Genomic DNA, 10,956 nt, shown 5'->3' with positions numbered 1-10,956 from the left:
CTTGAGTACTTTAAAAGGTAAATTATATATTTCTTTCCATTCTAAACGCACATTGGAATATTTCTCCGTATGGTAATAAATTGATAGCATTATTTTTTATGGGTTAAAAGAGTTAAAAAAAAAGATTTGCTTGCCTAGGGTGACTTTTTTGTGGTTTAAACTATTGTTGCTTTTTTAACAAGTTTCCCTTCCATGCTCTACTGTTTCAGATTATTGAATTGAATGTACATGCAACGAACTTGATGACCGTGATCACTATGGCAACAAGCGACTTGACTTGGCAGGGCCTTTGCTGGCCTTTCTCTTTAGAGGGTGAGTTCAGGTGTAATTAATTCCATGAAACAGGTCCATACACTGTATGTAGAAAAGCCATGGCATAATTACTGCTTAAGTTGCAAATTGAGTCTTTAGCAAGAGACTTGGAACTGTCACTAACAGCCCAATCCCAGAACAGTGACTGTAAAGGCTGTCAGTTGAGACCCGATCATTTTGTGTGTGATTGACATGATACGTCAATCATCTTTTGTGTGCAGATTATGGCGGGAAACAAAGGAAACCAATTTTAGCTTTTTAAAATGAATTTTTCAGAATTTGTTTTTCGGAAAAATATGACTCAAAAATTTACCTTTACAGAGCCCTTAAAATGAATTTTAGTGGAAAGTGACTTGTGTGATGCAGGCACTGCATGGTGGCATCCTTGCGGGTTGCCTTCCCTACCAGGGTTCCACAGCAAACATTTATTGTACCTGACCAGATACATTACTTACATGTAACCTCCACGACCGAGAAGCCTTGGGATGGGAAGAGTGGGGCTTAATGATCTGCAATGATTTGCAAATTGTCCAGCAAAGCTTGCACGGCCACACGCAAGCTAGCCCTGCAGTATTCCAGGGTGCCCCCAAAATAAAGGCATGCCCATTTGGTTCGAAAAGGCTGCATGCTGCATTGGCTTGAGATTAACCTTCCCTACACGTGTAAATTGCATTTACATGTAGCTTTATAAATAATGCTTCTAATCACATGTCATAGATGGGATAATTAGTTGGCCATGAATAGCGGTATATTTCTTCCTTCTTTTAAATGGTTTTTTTTAGGTTGTCCAGGAACCTTATGAAAGAAGTGAGAATGTATGCACAGAAATTTATTGACAGTGGGAAGGTACAGACCAGTATCCGTCATTTGTATTGCCTATTGATTTTTTATCAGTAATCAAAAGCTGCATGAATATTTTATAACAACAGGAAAATTTCAGCACAACATGACTTATGGTGCTTGATTTTCTTACATTAAGGATGCACATTACACAAGCCTATACTAGTGTGGAATACATCTATTAATTTGCTGTAGCATTGAAAACCTTTTAAGGTTTTCAATGCTACAGCGGTGCTAATGCGGTGATAAATGTTCTTAAAAGATCATTTATCACCGCATTTATGTCGTAGGACTTCAACATTGAATTAGCTCTCAAACCAAAAGTCATTACAGATGGATTGAGGTACTCTTTGGCAACAGGAAACTGGGGTGATCAAAAGAAAGCCCATCAAAGCCGTGCGGGTGTGTCACAGGTTCTCAACAGACTGACGTTTGCATCCACACTATCTCACTTGCGGCGTCTGAACTCTCCTATTGGACGAGAGGGTAAACTGGCTCGTCCCAGACAGCTGCATAATACCCATTGGGGTATGATTTGCCCTGCAGAGACCCCAGAGGGTCATGCTGTGGGACTGGTGAAGAATCTGGCTCTGATGGCCTACATTTCCGTTGGCTCACAACCCAGTCCTATCTTAGAGTTTCTAGAGGAGTGGACTATGGAGAATTTGGAGGAAATCACACCATCAGCCATCAACAAGTGAGATTCTAAAATTAATAACTACAGTCAACTAATTTTGTAGCGAGAAAATTTGGTTTTGGTCACGGTACGACCGTACAGGTACATGTATGTACGTCAACCCCTCCATGTTTGCCAATGTGACCAGTATCACGTGACCATATCGTGGGACTCAAATTTAGAGCTCATCAAGTTCAGCTGTTGTTTTTTTTTAAGTTGACTGCTGACCAGTTACTGGGTTTCGATTGGATCACAGGCTCAAGCAAGGTTGCAAGAATAAATAACCCGCAAGCTCCTCTTTTGGGCTTGGCTAAATCTAAATATTAAAGTCAATTTAATAACACCATTATTGAAACAACTAACAAATGAATGTAAACCATGTCATGGTTTGGTTTCAAAATTGTTATTTATTTTGATAAACTTTATTATGAATTTGAATGCAGTTTTTCTTGTAAGGTGAATTGCTGCAAGTTATGCAAAAACCAGAATGAAAGGTTTTAAACTGAACAAAAAAGAATCATTGTTTTGTCTTTCCTCCTTTTGCATTCATTCTTGAGTGTAGTTCTGAGCTTTATCACCCGTTTTTTCAAACTGACTTTCAGTTTTTTTTATAATCAATCTGTGGCCTTTAGCTTGACAATTATTGCGACTGGTTTGGAACTCACTGATTTGGCTTGCATCAACCACATTGCATTTCCATGTCTTTTGTTCTCTGTTGTTGTTGGTAGTGAACTTTAAAGATCTCAAACAATATAAAAAAGGAGTTTGGGGTGTAATTCCATGTGTTGTTGAGAATCCCAAGTGTGTCACTGTGTTACGTATAGGCTGAATAATGCTTGTAGTTCATTAGCTTTAAAATCTGATGGTGCAGTTTACGAAGATGATTGTCAAGAGGATGATATTTCAATCATTCTCATTATTTGTTAGGGACGGACCATTAGAAAAGTGATGGGGGGGATGGGGAAAAAACCAAAAAAAAATTCAATCAAGGGAAAATGCCAAGAAAAAAAATTCATGTAAAGAAAAAGGTAAAGAAAAAAAATTCATGCAGAAGGAAGGCTCAATTGTGACTTTTGTTTAATAATTATATAATATTTGCCAGTGTCTATTAAAAATAATTCTCATTCAAAATATTCTTGGGGTCTTACCCCAGGCCCTGCTATATTATTATTAATAAATAAAGACATCTAGTGTACTGAGGTGTTTTCCTCACACTGAATGATATGACAAATTAAAGGTGACAAATTAATTCACACTACAATAGCTAGAAATGTCATTCAGAAATCAACAATATTACCAGGCACAATATGAATAAACAAAAATCACTTTCTTCTTATTGAAAGGAGACAATTAGAACCTTGTTTTTGTTTTAAATTGCACCTAGTGTACCTACATGTACGATATATTCTCTGTTAATACTGTGTTATAATGAAAATAATAAAATAAAATTTGTAATAAATAAATATTAGATTTTGGATTGGAGGGCACTACAGAGGGGCTGTGTTGGTGAGTGGATTATGGCATCATCATGATGGGCTGTGGGAGAGGAATTCCAGAGGGCAGGGACTGCAAAAATGTACAGGGAAGCCGTCCACTCCAAGTGGCTTCCTCCTCTCTCACTGTGTGTACATTTTCGAAAAGATTTTGCATTAAAAAGTGGCCTGTATCGTTTGATCTGTTGTGAGTGTAGAATAATTTATAAATCACAATAACATATAGATGATGAATCAAGATTTCACTGTTAACAAAAAGCAATATTTGTCCAAAAAAAATTCGTGCAGGGGGTTTCACCTGGAAAAAAAATTCCTGCACGAGCAGTGCACGAAAAAAAAAAAATTCCTTCCAGCTGAAAATCCCCCATCCCCCCCATCACTTTTCTAATGGTCCGTCCCTTAATGATTGTTTCTCCTTCCAGCGCAACCAAGATTTTTGTCAATGGTTGTTGGGTAGGGATCCATAGACATCCAGATCAGCTAATGAGTACACTTCGAAACTCCGAAGACAAATGGATATCATTGTTTCTGAGGTACTGTAAAGCTAAAGGTTTGTCCATTGAATAGCTCACGTCTGATTTTGAATTGAACTTTCAACAATGGTCAGTTGTACTTTGGTAGGTTTCCATGGTGAGAGATTTCAGAGAAAAAGAGATTAGGATCTACACAGATGCTGGGAGAATTTGTCGACCACAGTTGATTGTGGAGAATCAAAGATTGTTGCTAAGGAAACATCACATTGATCAGCTAAAGGAGAGGGAGTGCAACGACTATAGGTGTGTTTGCTTTGTTTATTATTTATGAACTCAAAGACAATGCATGATTTTACTTTGATAGCTTAGATCACCAGGTTGTTGCTTAGAGGCCTTTTCCCTCTCACGATCAACCCAAAATGATGGTTGAGGTGATTCACTGTCATGAAATCAATAATTATTACTAACCACATGTAGGCTTCTTAGTAAGCCTCTGTGGCTTATTTGTAAGTTCATCTCTGGAGATCTTTGGCAGGAATTAAATCAGTTTGGTTTTGTAACCACTGTGATTCTTAATGCAAGCTTGGTACATGTAAGTCTCTCGCAGCGGAGTATCTCCAGTCTTTGGTTGGTAAAAGTCCCAAATTAAATAATAAGTGTATATAAAACAAAAATGTTATTAGCAATTCAAAGAACTTTCTTGAAATGGTTTCTGTGGAATGAAAGAGATCATGTGCTGCAGCGGGTTCATTATCTTAGGGCCGGGCACCCAGCAAGTTGACGGCCTGTACACAGTGTTTAGACATGACTTTGCCCGGATGTGTTCATCTTTTCTGCTTAGTTTATTATATTAAAGGCATTAAAAATGCCCAGCCGCCAAACACTGATGACCTCCTGTGCAAAATCTTACCGAGGTGACAACTCTAACAAGGCCTGTTTCGGGAGAAGAACACAATTCTTCCGGGAAACGGGAGAAATGATATATTTCTGGGACATTAAAAAAATCTACCATTATTTCAGTAAGAGGAAGAAGAAGAGGTACGTGGATCAAAATTTAAACTCAGATTTATACAACATTTTGCAAATTTTGACACTTTAGAGCAGTGAAGACGCAACGCTGTCTCCTCGTGGCCGTTTTAGACCAATCAGAAACTGCTTTCATTGTAGTTCACACAGTTGGGTTCCGATCGAATTGTCAATACTTACATTAGTGGAGAGGAACCCCTTCTTGTAAGGGGATTCTTGCTTCAGCTCCATAATCATACCACAAAGGTTGCTAGTCTACTGCTGTTTTTGTTTTTTTTACTTTATACAACTAACCAAGGTTCTTAGCCGCAAAAATTATTGAGAAATGGGACTACTGCTCCAATTCAAAGCCAAGTTGCCCGAAGCGTAGAGATAAAATCGACCGAAACTAAAACTGCGAGAAAAAAGTAAGTTTGGTCTAGAATGGCCTCGTGAGCCGGTAACGGGGTTAACCGTGTAATGCTAGCCTCATAAGATCCTGAAAAAAGTACCGGGGTCAAGTGCAATGGTCTGGCAATGGCATTTGATCTGAGCCAAAAAGATTTCAGTTCAGTGCTCCAAAACACGCATACAAGTGTAGGGATGAAAACAACAACATTGAGCTTTTCCCTTTGGTGTGGAAATGTGATACACGTTTCTGCTTTCCAAACCTTTGTCACATGTTCAGTTTTATCTCAAAGATAACTAACTTTACTTTCAAGTGATAGACACTATATATTGATGTTTTCGGTGGCAACTCATTGAAAATTCCGTATAAAAGATATAATTGTAGCGCATGAACCTAGTTGAATGGTTTAGCTCTCTCGGGTCTCCTGTAGCTCACTGGTAGAGCATCCGAATTAGTAATCGGCAAGTGTTCGGTTCGACTCGATTGGATCACAGGCTCAAGCAAGGTTGCAAGAATAAATAACCCGCAAGCTCCTCTTTTGGGCTTGGCTAAATCTAAATATTAAAGTCAATTTAATAACACCATTATTGAAACAACTAACAAATGAATGTAAACCATGTCATGGTTTGGTTTCAAAATTGTTATTTATTTTGATAAACTTTATTATGAATTTGAATGCAGTTTTTCTTGTAAGGTGAATTGCTGCAAGTTATGCAAAAACCAGAATGAAAGGTTTTAAACTGAACAAAAAAGAATCATTGTTTTGTCTTTCCTCCTTTTGCATTCATTCTTGAGTGTAGTTCTGAGCTTTATCACCCGTTTTTTCAAACTGACTTTCAGTTTTTTTTTATAATCAATCTGTGGCCTTTAGCTTGACAATTATTGCGACTGGTTTGGAACTCACTGATTTGGCTTGCATCAACCACATTGCATTTCCATGTCTTTTGTTCTCTGTTGTTGTTGGTAGTGAACTTTAAAGATCTCAAACAATATAAAAAAGGAGTTTGGGGTGTAATTCCATGTGTTGTTGAGAATCCCAAGTGTGTCACTGTGTTACGTATAGGCTGAATAATGCTTGTAGTTCATTAGCTTTAAAATCTGATGGTGCAGTTTACGAAGATGATTGTCAAGAGGATGATATTTCAATCATTCTCATTATTTAATAATGATTGTTTCTTCTTCCAGCGCAACCAAGATTTTTGTCAATGGTTGTTGGGTAGGGATCCATAGACATCCAGATCAGCTAATGAGTACACTTCGAAACTCCGAAGACAAATGGATATCATTGTTTCTGAGGTACTGTAAAGCTAAAGGTTTGTCCATTGAATAGCTCACGTCTGATTTTGAATTGAACTTTCAACAATGGTCAGTTGTACTTTGGTAGGTTTCCATGGTGAGAGATTTCAGAGAAAAAGAGATTAGGATCTACACAGATGCTGGGAGAATTTGTCGACCACAGTTGATTGTGGAGAATCAAAGATTGTTGCTAAGGAAACATCACATTGATCAGCTAAAGGAGAGGGAGTGCAACGACTATAGGTGTGTTTGCTTTGTTTATTATTTATGAACTCAAAGACAATGCATGATTTTACTTTGATAGCTTAGATCACCAGGTTGTTGCTTAGAGGCCTTTTCCCTCTCACGATCAACCCAAAATGATGGTTGAGGTGATTCACTGTCATGAAATCAATAATTATTACTAACCACATGTAGGCTTCTTAGTAAGCCTCTGTGGCTTATTTGTAAGTTCATCTCTGGAGATCTTTGGCAGGAATTAAATCAGTTTGGTTTTGTAACCACTGTGATTCTTAATGCAAGCTTGGTACATGTAAGTCTCTCGCAGCGGAGTATCTCCAGTCTTTGGTTGGTAAAAGTCCCAAATTAAATAATAAGTGTATATAAAACAAAAATGTTATTAGCAATTCAAAGAACTTTCTTGAAATGGTTTCTGTGGAATGAAAGAGATCATGTGCTGCAGCGGGTTCATTATCTTAGGGCCGGGCACCCAGCAAGTTGACGGCCTGTACACAGTGTTTAGACATGACTTTGCCCGGATGTGTTCATCTTTTCTGCTTAGTTTATTATATTAAAGGCATTAAAAATGCCCAGCCGCCAAACACTGATGACCTCCTGTGCAAAATCTTACCGAGGTGACAACTCTAACAAGGCCTGTTTCGGGAGAAGAACACAATTCTTCCGGGAAACGGGAGAAATGATATATTTCTGGGACATTAAAAAAATCTACCATTATTTCAGTAAGAGGAAGAAGAAGAGGTACGTGGATCAAAATTTAAACTCAGATTTATACAACATTTTGCAAATTTTGACACTTTAGAGCAGTGAAGACGCAACGCTGTCTCCTCGTGGCCGTTTTAGACCAATCAGAAACTGCTTTCATTGTAGTTCACACAGTTGGGTTCCGATCGAATTGTCAATACTTACATTAGTGGAGAGGAACCCCTTCTTGTAAGGGGATTCTTGCTTCAGCTCCATAATCATACCACAAAGGTTGCTAGTCTACTGCTGTTTTTGTTTTTTTTTACTTTATACAACTAACCAAGGTTCTTAGCCGCAAAAATTATTGAGAAATGGGACTACTGCTCCAATTCAAAGCCAAGTTGCCCGAAGCGTAGAGATAAAATCGACCGAAACTAAAACTGCGAGAAAAAAGTAAGTTTGGTCTAGAATGGCCTCGTGAGCCGGTAACGGGGTTAACCGTGTAATGCTAGCCTCATAAGATCCTGAAAAAAGTACCGGGGTCAAGTGCAATGGTCTGGCAATGGCATTTGATCTGAGCCAAAAAGATTTCAGTTCAGTGCTCCAAAACACGCATACAAGTGTAGGGATGAAAACAACAACATTGAGCTTTTCCCTTTGGTGTGGAAATGTGATACACGTTTCTGCTTTCCAAACCTTTGTCACATGTTCAGTTTTATCTCAAAGATAACTAACTTTACTTTCAAGTGATAGACACTATATATTGATGTTTTCGGTGGCAACTCATTGAAAATTCCGTATAAAAGATATAATTGTAGCGCATGAACCTAGTTGAATGGTTTAGCTCTCTCGGGTCTCCTGTAGCTCACTGGTAGAGCATCCGAATTAGTAATCGGCAAGTGTTCGGTTCGACTCGATTGGATCACAGGCTCAAGCAAGGTTGCAAGAATAAATAACCCGCAAGCTCCTCTTTTGGGCTTGGCTAAATCTAAATATTAAAGTCAATTTAATAACACCATTATTGAAACAACTAACAAATGAATGTAAACCATGTCATGGTTTGGTTTCAAAATTGTTATTTATTTTGATAAACTTTATTATGAATTTGAATGCAGTTTTTCTTGTAAGGTGAATTGCTGCAAGTTATGCAAAAACCAGAATGAAAGGTTTTAAACTGAACAAAAAAGAATCATTGTTTTGTCTTTCCTCCTTTTGCATTCATTCTTGAGTGTAGTTCTGAGCTTTATCACCCGTTTTTTCAAACTGACTTTCAGTTTTTTTTATAATCAATCTGTGGCCTTTAGCTTGACAATTATTGCGACTGGTTTGGAACTCACTGATTTGGCTTGCATCAACCACATTGCATTTCCATGTCTTTTGTTCTCTGTTGTTGTTGGTAGTGAACTTTAAAGATCTCAAACAATATAAAAAAGGAGTTTGGGGTGTAATTCCATGTGTTGTTGAGAATCCCAAGTGTGTCACTGTGTTACGTATAGGCTGAATAATGCTTGTAGTTCATTAGCTTTAAAATCTGATGGTGCAGTTTACGAAGATGATTGTCAAGAGGATGATATTTCAATCATTCTCATTATTTAATAATGATTGTTTCTCCTTCCAGCGCAACCAAGATTTTTGTCAATGGTTGTTGGGTAGGGATCCATAGACATCCAGATCAGCTAATGAGTACACTTCGAAACTCCGAAGACAAATGGATATCATTGTTTCTGAGGTACTGTAAAGCTAAAGGTTTGTCCATTGAATAGCTCACGTCTGATTTTGAATTGAACTTTCAACAATGGTCAGTTGTACTTTGGTAGGTTTCCATGGTGAGAGATTTCAGAGAAAAAGAGATTAGGATCTACACAGATGCTGGGAGAATTTGTCGACCACAGTTGATTGTGGAGAATCAAAGATTGTTGCTAAGGAAACATCACATTGATCAGCTAAAGGAGAGGGAGTGCAACGACTATAGGTGTGTTTGCTTTGTTTATTATTTATGAACTCAAAGACAATGCATGATTTTACTTTGATAGCTTAGATCACCAGGTTGTTGCTTAGAGGCCTTTTCCCTCTCACGATCAACCCAAAATGGTTGAGGTGATTCACTGTCATGAAATCAATAATTATTACTAACCACATGTAGGCTTCTTAGTAAGCCTCTGTGGCTTATTTGTAAGTTCATCTCTGGAGATCTTTGGCAGGAATTAAATCAGTTTGGTTTTGTAACCACTGTGATTCTTAATGCAAGCTTGGTACATGTAAGTCTCTCGCAGCGGAGTATCTCCAGTCTTTGGTTGGTAAAAGTCCCAAATTAAATAATAAGTGTATATAAAACAAAAATGTTATTAGCAATTCAAAGAACTTTCTTGAAATGGTTTCTGTGGAATGAAAGAGATCATGTGCTGCAGCGGGTTCATTATCTTAGGGCCGGGCACCCAGCAAGTTGACAGCCTGTACACAGTGTTTAGACATGACTTTGCACGGATGTGTTCATCTTTTCTGCTTAGTTTATTATATTAAAGGCATTAAAAATGCCCAGCCGCCAAACACTGATGACCTCCTGTGCAAAATCTTACCGAGGTGACAACTCTAACAAGGCCTGTTTCGGGAGAAGAACACAATTCTTCCGGGAAACGGGAGAAATGATATATTTCTGGGACATTAAAAAAATCTACCATTATTTCAGTAAGAGGAAGAGGAAGAGGTACGTGGATTAAAATTTAAACTCAGATTTATACAACATTTTGCAAATTTTGACACTTTAGAGCAGTGAAGACGCAACGCTGTCTCCTCGTGGCCGTTTTAGACCAATCAGAAACTGCTTTCATTGTAGTTCACACAGTTGGGTTCCGATCGAATTGTCAATACTTACATTAGTGGAGAGGAACCCCTTCTTGTAAGGGGATTCTTGCTTCAGCACCATAATCATACCACAAAGGTTGCTAGTCTACTGCTGTTTTTGTTTTTTTTACTTTATACAACTAACCAAGGTTCTTAGCCGCAAAAATTATTGAGAAATGGGACTACTGCTCCAATTCAAAGCCAAGTTGCCCGAAGCGTAGAGATAAAATCGGCCGAAACTAAAACTGCGAGAAAAAAGTAAGTTTGGTCTAGAATGGCCTCGTGAGCCGGTAACGGGGTTAACCGTGTAATGCTAGCCTCATAAGATCCTGAAAAAAGTACCGGGGTCAAGTGCAATGGTCTGGCAATGGCATTTGATCTGAGCCAAAAAGATTTCAGTTCAGTGCTCCAAAACACGCATACAAGTGTAGGGATGAAAACAACAACATTGAGCTTTTCCCTTTGGTGTGGAAATGTGATACACGTTTCTGCTTTCCAAACCTTTGTCACATGTTCAGTTTTATCTCAAAGATAACTAACTTTACTTTCAAGTGATAGACACTATATATTGATGTTTTCGGTGGCAACTCATTGAAAATTCCGTATAAAAGATATAATTGTAGCGCATGAACCTAGTTGAATGGTTTAGCTCTCTCGGGTCTCCTGTAGCTCACTGGTAGAGCATCCGAA

At 38.2% G+C, this 10,956-nt stretch overlaps 1 pseudogene; it reads left to right on the top strand.

Annotated features, from left to right (window-relative positions):
* The first annotated feature begins 229 nt into the window (after positions 1-229).
* LOC138005558 (DNA-directed RNA polymerase II subunit RPB2-like) overlaps positions 230-10,956 on the top strand; it is a 21,140-nt pseudogene continuing 10,413 nt past the window's right edge.

This window comes from Montipora foliosa, chromosome 6 (assembly GCF_036669935.1).
Source record: "Montipora foliosa isolate CH-2021 chromosome 6, ASM3666993v2, whole genome shotgun sequence".
NCBI lineage: Eukaryota > Metazoa > Cnidaria > Anthozoa > Scleractinia > Acroporidae > Montipora > Montipora foliosa.
This window is presented reverse-complemented; position numbering and strand designations above follow the sequence as displayed.